The sequence below is a fragment of the Oncorhynchus kisutch genome, unplaced genomic scaffold (genome assembly GCF_002021735.2).
Source record: "Oncorhynchus kisutch isolate 150728-3 unplaced genomic scaffold, Okis_V2 scaffold2025, whole genome shotgun sequence".
Classification (NCBI taxonomy): Eukaryota; Metazoa; Chordata; class Actinopteri; order Salmoniformes; family Salmonidae; genus Oncorhynchus; species Oncorhynchus kisutch.
In genome coordinates this window covers 1-19,646 of record NW_022263970.1, presented here as the reverse complement: position 1 = coordinate 19,646, position 19,646 = coordinate 1, and the positions used below count along the sequence as shown (strand labels likewise).

Sequence of the window (19,646 nt, the reverse complement as noted above, 5' to 3'; positions counted from 1 at the left end):
CACACATGCAGTTCATCGCCTTCACCACTCAGATACCAAGTCCTGTGCTCTCGCTGTGGCAGTCAGCAATTTTACCAGTGTTTGTGAAAGTCAAAATCTTCCAGTGCCAAAATAAAGCACAGAATTTAAATTGTTACACGATGAGGATGGGATTCGAACCCATGCATGCAGAGCATAATGGATTAGCAGTCCATCGCCTTAACCACTCGGCCACCTCATCCTGCTTTTTGAATTGGCAAATGATCTTAAAAAACTGTTGTTGCTGTATGTAAACCCCAGATTGAAATCAATGAAAGTGAGGTAGAGCAATGGCAGGGCCATGTGTCGATCCCATCGAGACATTTAACAAATGTTTTGTCAGGCCGAGTGGTCTCAAGTGCTTGATTAAGTGTGTTGAGGTGTCGGTTCAAATCCCACCATTGAGGTTGCCCTTGGTGAAGCTATTCTTCAATACCTGAATCTTATTAGTCGCTCGAGGCTTGAGCAGGGATTCTATTTTCATGTGGGGCCATGTAAGAGAGGAAATAACAAATGTTTTGTGAAGAGGTTGGTGTTATAATCCACACATGCAGTTCATCGCCTTCACCACTCAGATACCAAGTCCTGTGCTCTCGCTGTGGCAGTCAGCAATTTTACCAGTGTTTGTGAAAGTCAAAATCTTCCAGTGCCAAAATAAAGCACAGAATTTAATTGTTACACGATGAGGATGGGATTCGAACCCATGCATGCAGAGCATAATGGATTAGCAGTCCATCGCCTTAACCACTCGGCCACCTCATCCTGTTTTTTTTGAAGTGGCAAATGATCTTAAAAAACTGTTGTTGCTGTATGTAAACCCCAGATTGAAATCAATGAAAGTGAGGTAGAGCAATGGCAGGGCCATGTGTCGATCCCATCGAGACATTTAACAAATGTTTTGTCAGGCCGAGTGGTCTCAAGTGCTTGATTAAGTGTGTTGAGGTGTCGGTTCAAATCCCACCATTGAGGTTGCCCTTGGTGAAGCTATTCTTCAATACCTGAATCTTATTAGTCGCTCGAGGCTTGAGCAGGGATTCTATTTTCATGTGGGGCCATGTAAGAGAGGAAATAACAAATGTTTTGTGAAGAGGTTGGTGTTATAATCCACACATGCAGTTCATCGCCTTCACCACTCAGATACCAAGTCCTGTGCTCTCGCTGTGGCAGTCAGCAATTTTACCAGTGTTTGTGAAAGTCAAAATCTTCCAGTGCCAAAATAAAGCACAGAATTTAATTGTTACACGATGAGGATGGGATTCGAACCCATGCATGCAGAGCATAATGGATTAGCAGTCCATCGCCTTAACCACTCGGCCACCTCATCCTGTTTTTTTTGAAGTGGCAAATGATCTTAAAAAACTGTTGTTGCTGTATGTAAACCCCAGATTGAAATCAATGAAAGTGAGGTAGAGCAATGGCAGGGCCATGTGTCGATCCCATCGAGACATTTAACAAATGTTTTGTCAGGCCGAGTGGTCTCAAGTGCTTGATTAAGTGTGTTGAGGTGTCGGTTCAAATCCCACCATTGAGGTTGCCCTTGGTGAAGCTATTCTTCAATACCTGAATCTTATTAGTCGCTCGAGGCTTGAGCAGGGATTCTATTTTCATGTGGGGCCATGTAAGAGAGGAAATAACAAATGTTTTGTGAAGAGGTTGGTGTTATAATCCACACATGCAGTTCATCGCCTTCACCACTCAGATACCAAGTCCTGTGCTCTCGCTGTGGCAGTCAGCAATTTTACCAGTGTTTGTGAAAGTCAAAATCTTCCAGTGCCAAAATAAAGCACAGAATTTAAATTGTTACACGATGAGGATGGGATTCGAACCCATGCATGCAGAGCATAATGGATTAGCAGTCCATCGCCTTAACCACTCGGCCACCTCATCCTGTTATTTTTGAAGTGGCAAATGATCTTAAAAAACTGTTGTTGCTGTATGTAAACCCCAGATTGAAATCAATGAAAGTGAGGTAGAGCAATGGCAGGGCCATGTGTCGATCCCATCGAGACATTTAACAAATGTTTTGTCAGGCCGAGTGGTCTCAAGTGCTTGATTAAGTGTGTTGAGGTGTCGGTTCAAATCCCACCATTGAGGTTGCCCTTGGTGAAGCTATTCTTCAATACCTGAATCTTATTAGTCGCTCGAGGCTTGAGCAGGGATTCTATTTTCATGTGGGGCCATGTAAGAGAGGAAATAACAAATGTTTTGTGAAGAGGTTGGTGTTATAATCCACACATGCAGTTCATCGCCTTCACCACTCAGATACCAAGTCCTGTGCTCTCGCTGTGGCAGTCAGCAATTTTACCAGTGTTTGTGAAAGTCAAAATCTTCCAGTGCCAAAATAAAGCACAGAATTTAAATTGTTACACGATGAGGATGGGATTCGAACCCATGCATGCAGAGCATAATGGATTAGCAGTCCATCGCCTTAACCACTCGGCCACCTCATCCTGTTATTTTTGAAGTGGCAAATGATCTTAAAAAACTGTTGTTGCTGTATGTAAACCCCAGATTGAAATCAATGAAAGTGAGGTAGAGCAATGGCAGGGCCATGTGTCGATCCCATCGAGACATTTAACAAATGTTTTGTCAGGCCGAGTGGTCTCAAGTGCTTGATTAAGTGTGTTGAGGTGTCGGTTCAAATCCCACCATTGAGGTTGCCCTTGGTGAAGCTATTCTTCAATACCTGAATCTTATTAGTCGCTCGAGGCTTGAGCAGGGATTCTATTTTCATGTGGGGCCATGTAAGAGAGGAAATAACAAATGTTTTGTGAAGAGGTTGGTGTTATAATCCACACATGCAGTTCATCGCCTTCACCACTCAGATACCAAGTCCTGTGCTCTCGCTGTGGCAGTCAGCAATTTTACCAGTGTTTGTGAAAGTCAAAATCTCCAGTGCCAAAATAAAGCACAGAATTTAAATTGTTACACGATGAGGATGGGATTCGAACCCATGCATGCAGAGCATAATGGATTAGCAGTCCATCGCCTTAACCACTCGGCCACCTCATCCTGTTTTTTTGAAGTGGCAAATGATCTTAAAAAACTGTTGTTGCTGTATGTAAACCCCAGATTGAAATCAATGAAAGTGAGGTAGAGCAATGGCAGGGCCATGTGTCGATCCCATCGAGACATTTAACAAATGTTTTGTCAGGCCGAGTGGTCTCAAGTGCTTGATTAAGTGTGTTGAGGTGTCGGTTCAAATCCCACCATTGAGGTTGCCCTTGGTGAAGCTATTCTTCAATACCTGAATCTTATTAGTCGCTCGAGGCTTGAGCAGGGATTCTATTTTCATGTGGGGCCATGTAAGAGAGGAAATAACAAATGTTTTGTGAAGAGGTTGGTGTTATAATCCACACATGCAGTTCATCGCCTTCACCACTCAGATACCAAGTCCTGTGCTCTCGCTGTGGCAGTCAGCAATTTTACCAGTGTTTGTGAAAGTCAAAATCTTCCAGTGCCAAAATAAAGCACAGAATTTAAATTGTTACACGATGAGGATGGGATTCGAACCCATGCATGCAGAGCATAATGGATTAGCAGTCCATCGCCTTAACCACTCGGCCACCTCATCCTGTTATTTTTGAAGTGGCAAATGATCTTAAAAAACTGTTGTTGCTGTATGTAAACCCCAGATTGAAATCAATGAAAGTGAGGTAGAGCAATGGCAGGGCCATGTGTCGATCCCATCGAGACATTTAACAAATGTTTTGTCAGGCCGAGTGGTCTCAAGTGCTTGATTAAGTGTGTTGAGGTGTCGGTTCAAATCCCACCATTGAGGTTGCCCTTGGTGAAGCTATTCTTCAATACCTGAATCTTATTAGTCGCTCGAGGCTTGAGCAGGGATTCTATTTTCATGTGGGGCCATGTAAGAGAGGAAATAACAAATGTTTTGTGAAGAGGTTGGTGTTATAATCCACACATGCAGTTCATCGCCTTCACCACTCAGATACCAAGTCCTGTGCTCTCGCTGTGGCAGTCAGCAATTTTACCAGTGTTTGTGAAAGTCAAAATCTTCCAGTGCCAAAATAAAGCACAGAATTTAAATTGTTACACGATGAGGATGGGATTCGAACCCATGCATGCAGAGCATAATGGATTAGCAGTCCATCGCCTTAACCACTCGGCCACCTCATCCTGTTTTTTTGAAGTGGCAAATGATCTTAAAAAACTGTTGTTGCTGTATGTAAACCCCAGATTGAAATCAATGAAAGTGAGGTAGAGCAATGGCAGGGCCATGTGTCGATCCCATCGAGACATTTAACAAATGTTTTGTCAGGCCGAGTGGTCTCAAGTGCTTGATTAAGTGTGTTGAGGTGTCGGTTCAAATCCCACCATTGAGGTTGCCCTTGGTGAAGCTATTCTTCAATACCTGAATCTTATTAGTCGCTCGAGGCTTGAGCAGGGATTCTATTTTCATGTGGGGCCATGTAAGAGAGGAAATAACAAATGTTTTGTGAAGAGGTTGGTGTTATAATCCACACATGCAGTTCATCGCCTTCACCACTCAGATACCAAGTCCTGTGCTCTCGCTGTGGCAGTCAGCAATTTTACCAGTGTTTGTGAAAGTCAAAATCTTCCAGTGCCAAAATAAAGCACAGAATTTAAATTGTTACACGATGAGGATGGGATTCGAACCCATGCATGCAGAGCATAATGGATTAGCAGTCCATCGCCTTAACCACTCGGCCACCTCATCCTGTTATTTTTGAAGTGGCAAATGATCTTAAAAAACTGTTGTTGCTGTATGTAAACCCCAGATTGAAATCAATGAAAGTGAGGTAGAGCAATGGCAGGGCCATGTGTCGATCCCATCGAGACATTTAACAAATGTTTTGTCAGGCCGAGTGGTCTCAAGTGCTTGATTAAGTGTGTTGAGGTGTCGGTTCAAATCCCACCATTGAGGTTGCCCTTGGTGAAGCTATTCTTCAATACCTGAATCTTATTAGTCGCTCGAGGCTTGAGCAGGGATTCTATTTTCATGTGGGGCCATGTAAGAGAGGAAATAACAAATGTTTTGTGAAGAGGTTGGTGTTATAATCCACACATGCAGTTCATCGCCTTCACCACTCAGATACCAAGTCCTGTGCTCTCGCTGTGGCAGTCAGCAATTTTACCAGTGTTTGTGAAAGTCAAAATCTTCCAGTGCCAAAATAAAGCACAGAATTTAAATTGTTACACGATGAGGATGGGATTCGAACCCATGCATGCAGAGCATAATGGATTAGCAGTCCATCGCCTTAACCACTCGGCCACCTCATCCTGTTTTTTTGAAGTGGCAAATGATCTTAAAAATCTGTTGTTGCTGTATGTAAACCCCAGATTGAAATCAATGAAAGTGAGGTAGAGCAATGGCAGGGCCATGTGTCGATCCCATCGAGACATTTAACAAATGTTTTGTCAGGCCGAGTGGTCTCAAGTGCTTGATTAAGTGTGTTGAGGTGTCGGTTCAAATCCCACCATTGAGGTTGCCCTTGGTGAAGCTATTCTTCAATACCTGAATCTTATTAGTCGCTCGAGGCTTGAGCAGGGATTCTATTTTCATGTGGGGCCATGTAAGAGAGGAAATAACAAATGTTTTGTGAAGAGGTTGGTGTTATAATCCACACATGCAGTTCATCGCCTTCACCACTCAGATACCAAGTCCTGTGCTCTCGCTGTGGCAGTCAGCAATTTTACCAGTGTTTGTGAAAGTCAAAATCTACCAGTGCCAAAATAAAGCACAGAATTTAAATTTTACACGATGAGGATGGGATTCGAACCCATGCATGCAGAGCATAATGGATTAGCAGTCCATCGCCTTAACCACTCGGTCCCCTCATACTGTATTTTGAATTGGCAAATGATCTTAAAAATCTGTTGTTGCTGTATGTAAACCCCAGATTGAAATCAATGAAAGTGAGGTAGAGCAATGGCAGGGCCATGTGTCGATCCCATCGAGACATTTAACAAATGTTTTGTCAGGCCGAGTGGTCTCAAGTGCTTGATTAAGTGTGTTGAGGTGTCGGTTCAAATCCCACCATTGAGGTTGCCCTTGGTGAAGCTATTCTTCAATACCTGAATCTTATTAGTCGCTCGAGGCTTGAGCAGGGATTCTATTTTCATGTGGGGCCATGTAAGAGAGGAAATAACAAATGTTTTGTGAAGAGGTTGGTGTTATAATCCACACATGCAGTTCATCGCCTTCACCACTCAGATACCAAGTCCTGTGCTCTCGCTGTGGCAGTCAGCAATTTTACCAGTGTTTGTGAAAGTCAAAATCTACCAGTGCCAAAATAAAGCACAGAATTTAAATTGTTACACGATGAGGATGGGATTCGAACCCATGCATGCAGAGCATAATGGATTAGCAGTCCATCGCCTTAACCACTCGGCCACCTCATCCTGTTATTTTTGAAGTGGCAAATGATCTTAAAAATCTGTTTTTGCTGTATGTAAACCCCAGATTGAAATCAATGAAAGTGAGGTAGAGCAATGGCAGGGCCATGTGTCGATCCCATCGAGACATTTAACAAATGTTTTGTCAGGCCGAGTGGTCTCAAGTGCTTGATTAAGTGTGTTGAGGTGTCGGTTCAAATCCCACCATTGAGGTTGCCCTTGGTGAAGCTATTCTTCAATACCTGAATCTTATTAGTCGCTCGAGGCTTGAGCAGGGATTCTATTTTCATGTGGGGCCATGTAAGAGAGGAAATAACAAATGTTTTGTGAAGAGGTTGGTGTTATAATCCACACATGCAGTTCATCGCCTTCACCACTCAGATACCAAGTCCTGTGCTCTCGCTGTGGCAGTCAGCAATTTTACCAGTGTTTGTGAAAGTCAAAATCTACCAGTGCCAAAATAAAGCACAGAATTTAAATTGTTACACGATGAGGATGGGATTCGAACCCATGCATGCAGAGCATAATGGATTAGCAGTCCATCGCCTTAACCACTCGGCCACCTCATCCTGATTTTTTGAATTGGCAAATGATCTTAAAAATCTGTTGTTGCTGTATGTAAACCCCAGATTGAAATCAATGAAAGTGAGGTAGAGCAATGGCAGGGCCATGTGTCGATCCCATCGAGACATTTAACAAATGTTTTGTCAGGCCGAGTGGTCTCAAGTGCTTGATTAAGTGTGTTGAGGTGTCGGTTCAAATCCCACCATTGAAAGTGAGGTAGAGCAATGGCAGGGCCATGTGTCGATCCCATCGAGACATTTAACAAATGTTTTGTCAGGCCGAGTGGTCTCAAGTGCTTGATTAAGTGTGTTGAGGTGTCGGTTCAAATCCCACCATTGACGTTGCCCTTGGTGAAGCTATTCTTCAATACCTGAATCTTATTAGTCGCTCGAGGCTTGAGCAGGGATTCTATTTTCATGTGGGGCCATGTAAGAGAGGAAATAACAAATGTTTTGTGAAGAGGTTGGTGTTATAATCCACACATGCAGTTCATCGCCTTCACCACTCAGATACCAAGTCCTGTGCTCTCGCTGTGGCAGTCAGCAATTTTACCAGTGTTTGTGAAAGTCAAAATCTACCAGTGCCAAAATAAAGCACAGAATTTAAATTGTTACACGATGAGGATGGGATTCGAACCCATGCATGCAGAGCATAATGGATTAGCAGTCCATCGCCTTAACCACTCGGCCACCTCACCCTGATTTTTTTAATTGGCAAATGATCTTAAAAATCTGTTGTTGCTGTATGTAAACCCCAGATTGAAATCAATGAAAGTGAGGTAGAGCAATGGCAGGGCCATGTGTCGATCCCATCGAGACATTTAACAAATGTTTGTCAGGCCGAGTGGTCTCAAGTGCTTGATTAAGTGTGTTGAGGTGTCGGTTCAAATCATTGAAAGTGAGGTAGAGCAATGGCAGGGCCATGTGTCGATCCCATCGAGACATTTAACAAATGTTTTGTCAGGCCGAGTGGTCTCAAGTGCTTGATTAAGTGTGTTGAGGTGTCGGTTCAAATCCCACCATTGAGGTTGCCCTTGGTGAAGCTATTCTTCAATACCTGAATCTTATTAGTCGCTCGAGGCTTGAGCAGGGATTCTATTTTCATGTGGGGCCATGTAAGAGAGGAAATAACAAATGTTTTGTGAAGAGGTTGGTGTTATAATCCACACATGCAGTTCATCGCCTTCACCACTCAGATACCAAGTCCTGTGCTCTCGCTGTGGCAGTCAGCAATTTTACCAGTGTTTGTGAAAGTCAAAATCTACCAGTGCCAAAATAAAGCACAGAATTTAAATTGTTACACGATGAGGATGGGATTCGAACCCATGCATGCAGAGCATAATGGATTAGCAGTCCATCGCCTTAACCACTCGGCCACCTCATCCTGTTATTTTTGAAGTGGCAAATGATCTTAAAAAACTGTTGTTGCTGTATGTAAACCCCAGATTGAAATCAATGAAAGTGAGGTAGAGCAATGGCAGGGCCATGTGTCGATCCCATCGAGACATTTAACAAATGTTTTGTCAGGCCGAGTGGTCTCAAGTGCTTGATTAAGTGTGTTGAGGTGTCGGTTCAAATCCCACCATTGAGGTTGCCCTTGGTGAAGCTATTCTTCAATACCTGAATCTTATTAGTCGCTCGAGGCTTGAGCAGGGATTCTATTTTCATGTGGGGCCATGTAAGAGAGGAAATAACAAATGTTTTGTGAAGAGGTTGGTGTTATAATCCACACATGCAGTTCATCGCCTTCACCACTCAGATACCAAGTCCTGTGCTCTCGCTGTGGCAGTCAGCAATTTTACCAGTGTTTGTGAAAGTCAAAATCTTCCAGTGCCAAAATAAAGCACAGAATTTAAATTTTTACACGATGAGGATGGGATTCGAACCCATGCATGCAGAGCATAATGGATTAGCAGTCCATCGCCTTAACCACTCGGCCACCTCATCCTGTTATTTTTGAAGTGGCAAATGATCTTAAAAAACTGTTGTTGCTGTATGTAAACCCCAGATTGAAATCAGTGAAAGTGAGGTAGAGCAATGGCAGGGCCATGTGTCGATCCCATCGAGACATTTAACAAATGTTTTGTCAGGCCGAGTGGTCTCAAGTGCTTGATTAAGTGTGTTGAGGTGTCGGTTCAAATCCCACCATTGAGGTTGCCCTTGGTGAAGCTATTCTTCAATACCTGAATCTTATTAGTCGCTCGAGGCTTGAGCAGGGATTCTATTTTCATGTGGGGCCATGTAAGAGAGGAAATAACAAATGTTTTGTGAAGAGGTTGGTGTTATAATCCACACATGCAGTTCATCGCCTTCACCACTCAGATACCAAGTCCTGTGCTCTCGCTGTGGCAGTCAGCAATTTTACCAGTGTTTGTGAAAGTCAAAATCTACCAGTGCCAAAATAAAGCACAGAATTTAAATTGTTACACGATGAGGATGGGATTCGAACCCATGCATGCAGAGCATAATGGATTAGCAGTCCATCGCCTTAACCACTCGGCCACCTCATCCTGATTTTTTTTGAATTGGCAAATGATCTTAAAAATCTGTTGTTGCTGTATGTAAACCCCAGATTGAAATCAATGAAAGTGAGGTAGAGCAATGGCAGGGCCATGTGTCGATCCCATCGAGACATTTAACAAATGTTTTGTCAGGCCGAGTGGTCTCAAGTGCTTGATTAAGTGTGTTGAGGTGTCGGTTCAAATCCCACCATTGAGGTTGCCCTTGGTGAAGCTATTCTTCAATACCTGAATCTTATTAGTCGCTCGAGGCTTGAGCAGGGATTCTATTTTCATGTGGGGCCATGTAAGAGAGGAAATAACAAATGTTTTGTGAAGAGGTTGGTGTTATAATCCACACATGCAGTTCATCGCCTTCACCACTCAGATACCAAGTCCTGTGCTCTCGCTGTGGCAGTCAGCAATTTTACCAGTGTTTGTGAAAGTCAAAATCTACCAGTGCCAAAATAAAGCACAGAATTTAAATTATTACACGATGAGGATGGGATTCGAACCCATGCATGCAGAGCATAATGGATTAGCAGTCCATCGCCTTAACCACTCGGCCACCTCATCCTGTTATTTTTGAAGTGGCAAATGATCTTAAAAATCTGTTTTTGCTGTATGTAAACCCCAGATTGAAATCAATGAAAGTGAGGTAGAGCAATGGCAGGGCCATGTGTCGATCCCATCGAGACATTTAACAAATGTTTTGTCAGGCCGAGTGGTCTCAAGTGCTTGATTAAGTGTGTTGAGGTGTCGGTTCAAATCCCACCATTGAGGTTGCCCTTGGTGAAGCTATTCTTCAATACCTGAATCTTATTAGTCGCTCGAGGCTTGAGCAGGGATTCTATTTTCATGTGGGGCCATGTAAGAGAGGAAATAACAAATGTTTTGTGAAGAGGTTGGTGTTATAATCCACACATGCAGTTCATCGCCTTCACCACTCAGATACCAAGTCCTGTGCTCTCGCTGTGGCAGTCAGCAATTTTACCAGTGTTTGTGAAAGTCAAAATCTACCAGTGCCAAAATAAAGCACAGAATTTAAATTATTACACGATGAGGATGGGATTCGAACCCATGCATGCAGAGCATAATGGATTAGCAGTCCATCGCCTTAACCACTCGGCCACCTCATCCTGTTATTTTTGAAGTGGCAAATGATCTTAAAAAACTGTTGTTGCTGTATGTAAACCCCAGATTGAAATCAATGAAAGTGAGGTAGAGCAATGGCAGGGCCATGTGTCGATCCCATCGAGACATTTAACAAATGTTTTGTCAGGCCGAGTGGTCTCAAGTGCTTGATTAAGTGTGTTGAGGTGTCGGTTCAAATCCCACCATTGAGGTTGCCCTTGGTGAAGCTATTCTTCAATACCTGAATCTTATTAGTCGCTCGAGGCTTGAGCAGGGATTCTATTTTCATGTGGGGCCATGTAAGAGAGGAAATAACAAATGTTTTGTGAAGAGGTTGGTGTTATAATCCACACATGCAGTTCATCGCCTTCACCACTCAGATACCAAGTCCTGTGCTCTCGCTGTGGCAGTCAGCAATTTTACCAGTGTTTGTGAAAGTCAAAATCTACCAGTGCCAAAATAAAGCACAGAATTTAAATTGTTACACGATGAGGATGGGATTCGAACCCATGCATGCAGAGCATAATGGATTAGCAGTCCATCGCCTTAACCACTCGGCCACCTCATCCTGTTATTTTTGAAGTGGCAAATGATCTTAAAAATCTGTTTTTGCTGTATGTAAACCCCAGATTGAAATCAATGAAAGTGAGGTAGAGCAATGGCAGGGCCATGTGTCGATCCCATCGAGACATTTAACAAATGTTTTGTCAGGCCGAGTGGTCTCAAGTGCTTGATTAAGTGTGTTGAGGTGTCGGTTCAAATCCCACCATTGAGGTTGCCCTTGGTGAAGCTATTCTTCAATACCTGAATCTTATTAGTCGCTCGAGGCTTGAGCAGGGATTCTATTTTCATGTGGGGCCATGTAAGAGAGGAAATAACAAATGTTTTGTGAAGAGGTTGGTGTTATAATCCACACATGCAGTTCATCGCCTTCACCACTCAGATACCAAGTCCTGTGCTCTCGCTGTGGCAGTCAGCAATTTTACCAGTGTTTGTGAAAGTCAAAATCTACCAGTGCCAAAATAAAGCACAGAATTTAAATTATTACACGATGAGGATGGGATTCGAACCCATGCATGCAGAGCATAATGGATTAGCAGTCCATCGCCTTAACCACTCGGCCACCTCATCCTGTTATTTTTGAAGTGGCAAATGATCTTAAAAATCTGTTGTTGCTGTATGTAAACCCCAGATTGAAATCAATGAAAGTGAGGTAGAGCAATGGCAGGGCCATGTGTCGATCCCATCGAGACATTTAACAAATGTTTTGTCAGGCCGAGTGGTCTCAAGTGCTTGATTAAGTGTGTTGAGGTGTCGGTTCAAATCCCACCATTGAGGTTGCCCTTGGTGAAGCTATTCTTCAATACCTGAATCTTATTAGTCGCTCGAGGCTTGAGCAGGGATTCTATTTTCATGTGGGGCCATGTAAGAGAGGAAATAACAAATGTTTTGTGAAGAGGTTGGTGTTATAATCCACACATGCAGTTCATCGCCTTCACCACTCAGATACCAAGTCCTGTGCTCTCGCTGTGGCAGTCAGCAATTTTACCAGTGTTTGTGAAAGTCAAAATCTACCAGTGCCAAAATAAAGCACAGAATTTAAATTGTTACACGATGAGGATGGGATTCGAACCCATGCATGCAGAGCATAATGGATTAGCAGTCCATCGCCTTAACCACTCGGCCACCTCACCCTGATTTTTTTAATTGGCAAATGATCTTAAAAATCTGTTGTTGCTGTATGTAAACCCCAGATTGAAATCAATGAAAGTGAGGTAGAGCAATGGCAGGGCCATGTGTCGATCCCATCGAGACATTTAACAAATGTTTTGTCAGGCCGAGTGGTCTCAAGTGCTTGATTAAGTGTGTTGAGGTGTCGGTTCAAATCCCACCAATGAAAGTGAGGTAGAGCAATGGCAGGGCCATGTGTCGATCCCATCGAGACATTTAACAAATGTTTTGTCAGGCCGAGTGGTCTCAAGTGCTTGATTAAGTGTGTTGAGGTGTCGGTTCAAATCCCACCATTGAGGTTGCCCTTGGTGAAGCTATTCTTCAATACCTGAATCTTATTAGTCGCTCGAGGCTTGAGCAGGGATTCTATTTTCATGTGGGGCCATGTAAGAGAGGAAATAACAAATGTTTTGTGAAGAGGTTGGTGTTATAATCCACACATGCAGTTCATCGCCTTCACCACTCAGATACCAAGTCCTGTGCTCTCGCTGTGGCAGTCAGCAATTTTACCAGTGTTTGTGAAAGTCAAAATCTACCAGTGCCAAAATAAAGCACAGAATTTAAATTGTTACACGATGAGGATGGGATTCGAACCCATGCATGCAGAGCATAATGGATTAACAGTCCATCGCCTTAACCACTCGGCCACCTCACCTGATTTTTTTTAATTGGCAAATGATCTTAAAAATCTGTTGTTGCTGTATGTAAACCCCAGATTGAAATCAATGAAAGTGAGGTAGAGCAATGGCAGGGCCATGTGTCGATCCCATCGAGACATTTAACAAATGTTTTGTCAGCCGAGTGGTCTCAAGTGCTTGATTAAGTGTGTTGAGGTGTCGGTTCAAATCCCACCATTGTGAGGTAGAGCAATGGCAGGGCCATGTGTCGATCCCATCGAGACATTTAACAAATGTTTGTCAGGCCGAGTGGTCTCAAGTGCTTGATTAAGTGTGTTGAGGTGTCGGTTCAAATCCCACCATTGAGGTTGCCCTTGGTGAAGCTATTCTTCAATACCTGAATCTTATTAGTCGCTCGAGGCTTGAGCAGGGATTCTATTTTCATGTGGGGCCATGTAAGAGAGGAAATAACAAATGTTTTGTGAAGAGGTTGGTGTTATAATCCACACATGCAGTTCATCGCCTTCACCACTCAGATACCAAGTCCTGTGCTCTCGCTGTGGCAGTCAGCAATTTTACCAGTGTTTGTGAAAGTCAAAATCTACCAGTGCCAAAATAAAGCACAGAATTTAAATTGTTACACGATGAGGATGGGATTCGAACCCATGCATGCAGAGCATAATGGATTAGCAGTCCATCGCCTTAACCACTCGGCCACCTCATCCTGTTATTTTTGAAGTGGCAAATGATCTTAAAAATCTGTTTTTGCTGTATGTAAACCCCAGATTGAAATCAATGAAAGTGAGGTAGAGCAATGGCAGGGCCATGTGTCGATCCCATCGAGACATTTAACAAATGTTTTGTCAGGCCGAGTGGTCTCAAGTGCTTGATTAAGTGTGTTGAGGTGTCGGTTCAAATCCCACCATTGAGGTTGCCCTTGGTGAAGCTATTCTTCAATACCTGAATCTTATTAGTCGCTCGAGGCTTGAGCAGGGATTCTATTTTCATGTGGGGCCATGTAAGAGAGGAAATAACAAATGTTTTGTGAAGAGGTTGGTGTTATAATCCACACATGCAGTTCATCGCCTTCACCACTCAGATACCAAGTCCTGTGCTCTCGCTGTGGCAGTCAGCAATTTTACCAGTGTTTGTGAAAGTCAAAATCTTCCAGTGCCAAAATAAAGCACAGAATTTAAATTTTTACACGATGAGGATGGGATTCGAACCCATGCATGCAGAGCATAATGGATTAGCAGTCCATCGCCTTAACCACTCGGCCACCTCATCCTGTTATTTTTGAAGTGGCAAATGATCTTAAAAAACTGTTGTTGCTGTATGTAAACCCCAGATTGAAATCAGTGAAAGTGAGGTAGAGCAATGGCAGGGCCATGTGTCGATCCCATCGAGACATTTAACAAATGTTTTGTCAGGCCGAGTGGTCTCAAGTGCTTGATTAAGTGTGTTGAGGTGTCGGTTCAAATCCCACCATTGAGGTTGCCCTTGGTGAAGCTATTCTTCAATACCTGAATCTTATTAGTCGCTCGAGGCTTGAGCAGGGATTCTATTTTCATGTGGGGCCATGTAAGAGAGGAAATAACAAATGTTTTGTGAAGAGGTTGGTGTTATAATCCACACATGCAGTTCATCGCCTTCACCACTCAGATACCAAGTCCTGTGCTCTCGCTGTGGCAGTCAGCAATTTTACCAGTGTTTGTGAAAGTCAAAATCTACCAGTGCCAAAATAAAGCACAGAATTTAAATTGTTACACGATGAGGATGGGATTCGAACCCATGCATGCAGAGCATAATGGATTAGCAGTCCATCGCCTTAACCACTCGGCCACCTCACCCTGATTTTTTTTTATTGGCAAATGATCTTAAAAATCTGTTGTTGCTGTATGTAAACCCCAGATTGAAATCAATGAAAGTGAGGTAGAGCAATGGCAGGGCCATGTGTCGATCCCATCGAGACATTTAACAAATGTTTTGTCAGGCCGAGTGGTCTCAAGTGCTTGATTAAGTGTGTTGAGGTGTCGGTTCAAATCCCACCATTGAGGTTGCCCTTGGTGAAGCTATTCTTCAATACCTGAATCTTATTAGTCGCTCGAGGCTTGAGCAGGGATTCTATTTTCATGTGGGGCCATGTAAGAGAGGAAATAACAAATGTTTTGTGAAGAGGTTGGTGTTATAATCCACACATGCAGTTCATCGCCTTCACCACTCAGATACCAAGTCCTGTGCTCTCGCTGTGGCAGTCAGCAATTTTACCAGTGTTTGTGAAAGTCAAAATCTACCAGTGCCAAAATAAAGCACAGAATTTAAATTGTTACACGATGAGGATGGGATTCGAACCCATGCATGCAGAGCATAATGGATTAGCAGTCCATCGCCTTAACCACTCGGCCACCTCATCCTGATTTTTTTGAATTGGCAAATGATCTTAAAAATCTGTTGTTGCTGTATGTAAACCCCAGATTGAAATCAATGAAAGTGAGGTAGAGCAATGGCAGGGCCATGTGTCGATCCCATCGAGACATTTAACAAATGTTTTGTCAGGCCGAGTGGTCTCAAGTGCTTGATTAAGTGTGTTGAGGTGTCGGTTCAAATCCCACCATTGAGGTTGCCCTTGGTGAAGCTATTCTTCAATACCTGAATCTTATTAGTCGCTCGAGGCTTGAGCAGGGATTCTATTTTCATGTGGGGCCATGTAAGAGAGGAAATAACAAATGTTTTGTGAAGAGGTTGGTGTTATAATCCACACATGCAGTTCATCGCCTTCACCACTCAGATACCAAGTCCTGTGCTCTCGCTGTGGCAGTCAGCAATTTTACCAGTGTTTGTGAAAGTCAAAATCTTCCAGTGCCAAAATAAAGCACAGAATTTTAATTGTTACACGATGAGGATGGGATTCGAACCCATGCATGCAGAGCATAATGGATTAGCAGTCCATCGCCTTAAACACTCGGCCACCTCATCCTTTTTTTTGAATTGGCAAATGATCTTAAAAAACTGTTGTTGCTGTATGTAAACCCCAGATTGAAATCAATGAAAGTGAGGTAGAGCAATGGCAGGGCCATGTGTCGATCCCATCGAGACATTTAACAAATGTTTTGTCAGGCCGAGTGGTCTCAAGTGCTTGATTAAGTGTGTTGAGGTGTCGGTTCAAATCCCACCATTGAGGTTGCCCTTGGTGAAGCTATTCTTCAATACCTGAATCTTATTAGTCGCGAGGCTTGAGCAGGGATTCTATTTTCATGTGGGGCCATGTAAGAGAGGAAATAACAAATGTTTTGTGAAGAGGTTGGTGTTATAATCCACACATGCAGTTCATCGCCTTCACCACTCAGATACCAAGTCCTGTGCTCTCGCTGTGGCAGTCAGCAATTTTACCAGTGTTTGTGAAAGTCAAAATCTACCAGTGCCAAAATAAAGCACAGAATTTAAATTGTTACACGATGAGGATGGGATTCGAACCCATGCATGCAGAGCATAATGGATTAGCAGTCCATCGCCTTAACCACTCGGCCACCTCATCCTGATTATTTTTAATTGGCAAATGATCTTAAAATCTGTTGTTGCTGTATGTAAACCCCAGATTGAAATCAATGAAAGTGAGGTAGAGCAATGGCAGGGCCATGTGTCGATCCCATCGAGACATTTAACAAATGTTTTGTCAGGCCGAGTGGTCTCAAGTGCTTGATTAAGTGTGTTGAGGTGTCGGTTCAAATCCCACCATTGAGGTTGCCCTTGGTGAAGCTATTCTTCAATACCTGAATCTTATTAGTCGCTCGAGGCTTGAGCAGGGATTCTATTTTCATGTGGGGCCATGTAAGAGAGGAAATAACAAATGTTTTGTGAAGAGGTTGGTGTTATAATCCACACATGCAGTCATCGCCTTCACCACTCAGATACCAAGTCCTGTGCTCTCGCTGTGGCAGTCAGCAATTTTACCAGTGTTTGTGAAAGTCAAAATCTTCCAGTGCCAAAATAAAGCACAGAATTTAAATTATTACACGATGAGGATGGGATTCGAACCCATGCATGCAGAGCATAATGGATTAGCAGTCCATCGCCTTAACCACTCGGCCACCTCATCCTGTATTTTTGAAGTGGCAAATGATCTTAAAAATCTGTTTTTGCTGTATGTAAACCCCAGATTGAAATCAATGAAAGTGAGGTAGAGCAATGGCAGGGCCATGTGTCGATCCCATCGAGACATTTAACAAATGTTTTGTCAGGCCGAGTGGTCTCAAGTGCTTGATTAAGTGTGTTGAGGTGTCGGTTCAAATCCCACCATTGAGGTGAGGTGTGGCAATACCATGTGTCGATCCATCATTTAACATGTTTGTCAGGCGAGTGGTCTCAAGTGCTTGATTAAGTGTGTTGAGGTGTCGGTTCAAATCCACCATTGAGGTTGCCCTTGGTGAAGCTATTCTTCAATACCTGAATCTATTAGTCGCTCGAGGCTTGAGCAGGGATTCTATTTTCATGTGGGGCCATGTAAGAGAGGAAATAACAAATTTTGTGAAGAGGTTGGTGTTATAATCCACACATGCAGTTCATCGCCTTCACCACTCAGATACCAAGTCCTGTGCTCTCGCTGTGGCAGTCAGCAATTTTACCAGTGTTTGTGAAAGTCAAAATCTACCAGTGCCAAAATAAAGCACAGAATTTAAATTGTTACACGATGAGGATGGGATTCGAACCCATGCATGCAGAGCATAATGGATTAGCAGTCCATCGCCTTAACCACTCGGCCACCTCCACCTGATTTTTTTTAATTGGCAAATGATCTTAAAAATCTGTTGTTGCTGTATGTAAACCCCAGATTGAAATCAATGAAAGTGAGGTAGAGCAATGGCAGGGCCATGTGTCGATCCCATCGAGACATTTAACAAATGTTTTGTCAGGCCGAGTGGTCTCAAGTGCTTGATTAAGGTGTTGAGGTGTCGGTTCAAATCCACCATTGAGGTTGCCCTTGGTGAAGCTATTCTTCAATACCTGAATCTTATTAGTCGCTCGAGGCTTGAGCAGGGATTCTATTTTCATGTGGGGCCATGTAAGAGAGGAAATAACAAAGTTTTGTGAAGAGGTGGGTGTTATAATCCACACATGCAGTTCATCGCCTTCACCACTCAGATACCAAGTCCTGTGCTCTCGCTGTGGCAGTCAGCAATTTTACCAGTGTTTGTGAAAGTCAAAATCTACCAGTGCCAAAATAAAGCACAGAATTTAATTGTTACACGATGAGGATGGGATTCGAACCCATGCATGCAGAGCATAATGGATTAGCAGTCCATCGCCTTAACCACTCGGCACCTATCCTGATTATTTTGAAGTGGAATGATCTTAAAAATTGTTTTGCTGTGTATGTAAACCCCAGATTGAAATCAATGAAAGTGAGGTAGAGAAATGGCAGGGCCATGTGCGTCCCATCGAGACATTTAACAAATGTTTTGTCAGGACGAGTGGTCTCAAGTGCTGAAAGGTGTGTGAGGTGTCGGTTCAAACCACCATTGAGTCAGTAGAGCAATGGCAGGCATGTGCGATCCCATCGAGACATTTAACAAATGTTTTGTCAGGCCGAGTGGTCTCAAGTGCTTGATTAAAGTGTGTGAGGTGTCGGTTCAAATCCCACCATTGAGTTGCCCTTGTGAAGCTATTCTTCAATACCTGAATCTTATTAGTCGCTCGAGGCTTGAGCAGGGATTCTATTTCATGTGGGGCATGTAAGAGAGGAAATAACAAATGTTTGTGAAGAGGTTGGTGTTATAATCCACACATGCAGTTCATCGCCTTCACCACTCAGATACCAAGTCCTGTGCTCTCGCTGTGGCAGTCAGCAATTTTACCAGTGTTTGTGAAAGTCAAAATCTACCAGTGCCAAAATAAAGCACAGAATTTTAAATGTACACGATGAGGATGGGATTCGAACCCATGCATGCAGAGCATAATGGATTAGCAGTCCATCGCCTTAAACACTCGGACACCTCACCTGATTTTTTTTTAATTGGCAAATGATCTTAAAAATTGTTGTTGCTGTATGTAAACCCCAGATTGAAATCAATGAAAGTGAGTAGAGCAATGGCAGGGCCATGTGGTCGATCCCATCGAGACATTTAACAAATGTTTGTCAGGCCGAGTGGTCTCAAGGCTTGATTAAGTGTGTTGAGGTGTCGGTTCAAATCCCACCATTGAGGTTGCCCTTGGGTGAAGCTATTCTTCAATACCTGAATCTTATTAGTCGCTCGAGGCTGAGCAGGGATTCTATTTTCATGTGGGGCCATGTAAGAGAGGGAAATAACAAATGTTTGTGAAAGAGGTTGGTGTTTATAATCCACACATGCAGTTATCGCCTTCACCACTCAGATACCAAGTCCTGTGCTATCGCTGTGGCAGTCAGCAATTTTACCAGTGTTGTGAAAGTCAAAATCTTCCAGTGCCAAAACAAAGCACAGAATGTTAATTGTTACACGATGAGGATGGGATTCGAACCCATGCATGCAGAGCATAATGGATAGCAGCAGTCCACGCCTTAACACATGGCCACCTCATCCTGTTTTTCTGAAAGTGGCAAATGATCTAAAAAAAAATGTTGTGCTGTATGTAAACCCCAGATTGAAATCAATGAAAGTGAGGTAGAGCAATGGCAGGGCCATGTGTCGATCCCATCGAGACATTTAACAAATGTTTTGTCAGGCCGAGTG

At 43.2% G+C, this 19,646-nt stretch overlaps 28 non-coding genes across 28 annotated transcripts; all 28 read right to left on the bottom strand.

Annotated features, from left to right (window-relative positions):
* Positions 1-138: 138 nt before the first annotated feature.
* On the bottom strand, positions 139-220 carry trnas-gcu (transfer RNA serine (anticodon GCU)). Its single transcript has one exon. It is a non-coding gene; the product is annotated as a tRNA-Ser (tRNA).
* Positions 221-698: 478 nt separating this feature from the next.
* trnas-gcu (transfer RNA serine (anticodon GCU)) lies at positions 699-780 on the bottom strand. Its single transcript has one exon. It is a non-coding gene; the product is annotated as a tRNA-Ser (tRNA).
* A 480-nt stretch (positions 781-1,260) lies between these two features.
* trnas-gcu (transfer RNA serine (anticodon GCU)) lies at positions 1,261-1,342 on the bottom strand. The gene has a single exon. It is a non-coding gene; the product is annotated as a tRNA-Ser (tRNA).
* Positions 1,343-1,823: 481 nt separating this feature from the next.
* trnas-gcu (transfer RNA serine (anticodon GCU)) lies at positions 1,824-1,905 on the bottom strand. Its single transcript has one exon. It is a non-coding gene; the product is annotated as a tRNA-Ser (tRNA).
* Positions 1,906-2,386: 481 nt separating this feature from the next.
* trnas-gcu (transfer RNA serine (anticodon GCU)) lies at positions 2,387-2,468 on the bottom strand. Its single transcript has one exon. It is a non-coding gene; the product is annotated as a tRNA-Ser (tRNA).
* Positions 2,469-2,948: 480 nt separating this feature from the next.
* trnas-gcu (transfer RNA serine (anticodon GCU)) lies at positions 2,949-3,030 on the bottom strand. Its single transcript has one exon. It is a non-coding gene; the product is annotated as a tRNA-Ser (tRNA).
* A 480-nt stretch (positions 3,031-3,510) lies between these two features.
* On the bottom strand, positions 3,511-3,592 carry trnas-gcu (transfer RNA serine (anticodon GCU)). Its single transcript has one exon. It is a non-coding gene; the product is annotated as a tRNA-Ser (tRNA).
* A 481-nt stretch (positions 3,593-4,073) lies between these two features.
* trnas-gcu (transfer RNA serine (anticodon GCU)) lies at positions 4,074-4,155 on the bottom strand. The gene has a single exon. It is a non-coding gene; the product is annotated as a tRNA-Ser (tRNA).
* Positions 4,156-4,635: 480 nt separating this feature from the next.
* trnas-gcu (transfer RNA serine (anticodon GCU)) lies at positions 4,636-4,717 on the bottom strand. Its single transcript has one exon. It is a non-coding gene; the product is annotated as a tRNA-Ser (tRNA).
* Positions 4,718-5,198: 481 nt separating this feature from the next.
* On the bottom strand, positions 5,199-5,280 carry trnas-gcu (transfer RNA serine (anticodon GCU)). Its single transcript has one exon. It is a non-coding gene; the product is annotated as a tRNA-Ser (tRNA).
* Positions 5,281-6,320: 1,040 nt separating this feature from the next.
* On the bottom strand, positions 6,321-6,402 carry trnas-gcu (transfer RNA serine (anticodon GCU)). The gene has a single exon. It is a non-coding gene; the product is annotated as a tRNA-Ser (tRNA).
* A 481-nt stretch (positions 6,403-6,883) lies between these two features.
* On the bottom strand, positions 6,884-6,965 carry trnas-gcu (transfer RNA serine (anticodon GCU)). Its single transcript has one exon. It is a non-coding gene; the product is annotated as a tRNA-Ser (tRNA).
* A 610-nt stretch (positions 6,966-7,575) lies between these two features.
* Positions 7,576-7,657, bottom strand: trnas-gcu (transfer RNA serine (anticodon GCU)). Its single transcript has one exon. It is a non-coding gene; the product is annotated as a tRNA-Ser (tRNA).
* A 604-nt stretch (positions 7,658-8,261) lies between these two features.
* trnas-gcu (transfer RNA serine (anticodon GCU)) lies at positions 8,262-8,343 on the bottom strand. The gene has a single exon. It is a non-coding gene; the product is annotated as a tRNA-Ser (tRNA).
* A 481-nt stretch (positions 8,344-8,824) lies between these two features.
* Positions 8,825-8,906, bottom strand: trnas-gcu (transfer RNA serine (anticodon GCU)). The gene has a single exon. It is a non-coding gene; the product is annotated as a tRNA-Ser (tRNA).
* A 481-nt stretch (positions 8,907-9,387) lies between these two features.
* On the bottom strand, positions 9,388-9,469 carry trnas-gcu (transfer RNA serine (anticodon GCU)). The gene has a single exon. It is a non-coding gene; the product is annotated as a tRNA-Ser (tRNA).
* Positions 9,470-9,951: 482 nt separating this feature from the next.
* On the bottom strand, positions 9,952-10,033 carry trnas-gcu (transfer RNA serine (anticodon GCU)). Its single transcript has one exon. It is a non-coding gene; the product is annotated as a tRNA-Ser (tRNA).
* Positions 10,034-10,514: 481 nt separating this feature from the next.
* Positions 10,515-10,596, bottom strand: trnas-gcu (transfer RNA serine (anticodon GCU)). Its single transcript has one exon. It is a non-coding gene; the product is annotated as a tRNA-Ser (tRNA).
* Positions 10,597-11,077: 481 nt separating this feature from the next.
* On the bottom strand, positions 11,078-11,159 carry trnas-gcu (transfer RNA serine (anticodon GCU)). Its single transcript has one exon. It is a non-coding gene; the product is annotated as a tRNA-Ser (tRNA).
* Positions 11,160-11,640: 481 nt separating this feature from the next.
* On the bottom strand, positions 11,641-11,722 carry trnas-gcu (transfer RNA serine (anticodon GCU)). Its single transcript has one exon. It is a non-coding gene; the product is annotated as a tRNA-Ser (tRNA).
* Positions 11,723-12,203: 481 nt separating this feature from the next.
* trnas-gcu (transfer RNA serine (anticodon GCU)) lies at positions 12,204-12,285 on the bottom strand. Its single transcript has one exon. It is a non-coding gene; the product is annotated as a tRNA-Ser (tRNA).
* A 610-nt stretch (positions 12,286-12,895) lies between these two features.
* Positions 12,896-12,977, bottom strand: trnan-guu (transfer RNA asparagine (anticodon GUU)). Its single transcript has one exon. It is a non-coding gene; the product is annotated as a tRNA-Asn (tRNA).
* Positions 12,978-13,581: 604 nt separating this feature from the next.
* Positions 13,582-13,663, bottom strand: trnas-gcu (transfer RNA serine (anticodon GCU)). The gene has a single exon. It is a non-coding gene; the product is annotated as a tRNA-Ser (tRNA).
* A 481-nt stretch (positions 13,664-14,144) lies between these two features.
* trnas-gcu (transfer RNA serine (anticodon GCU)) lies at positions 14,145-14,226 on the bottom strand. The gene has a single exon. It is a non-coding gene; the product is annotated as a tRNA-Ser (tRNA).
* A 481-nt stretch (positions 14,227-14,707) lies between these two features.
* On the bottom strand, positions 14,708-14,789 carry trnas-gcu (transfer RNA serine (anticodon GCU)). Its single transcript has one exon. It is a non-coding gene; the product is annotated as a tRNA-Ser (tRNA).
* Positions 14,790-15,270: 481 nt separating this feature from the next.
* On the bottom strand, positions 15,271-15,352 carry trnas-gcu (transfer RNA serine (anticodon GCU)). The gene has a single exon. It is a non-coding gene; the product is annotated as a tRNA-Ser (tRNA).
* A 1,040-nt stretch (positions 15,353-16,392) lies between these two features.
* On the bottom strand, positions 16,393-16,474 carry trnas-gcu (transfer RNA serine (anticodon GCU)). Its single transcript has one exon. It is a non-coding gene; the product is annotated as a tRNA-Ser (tRNA).
* A 479-nt stretch (positions 16,475-16,953) lies between these two features.
* Positions 16,954-17,035, bottom strand: trnas-gcu (transfer RNA serine (anticodon GCU)). The gene has a single exon. It is a non-coding gene; the product is annotated as a tRNA-Ser (tRNA).
* Positions 17,036-19,646: the final 2,611 nt, after the last annotated feature.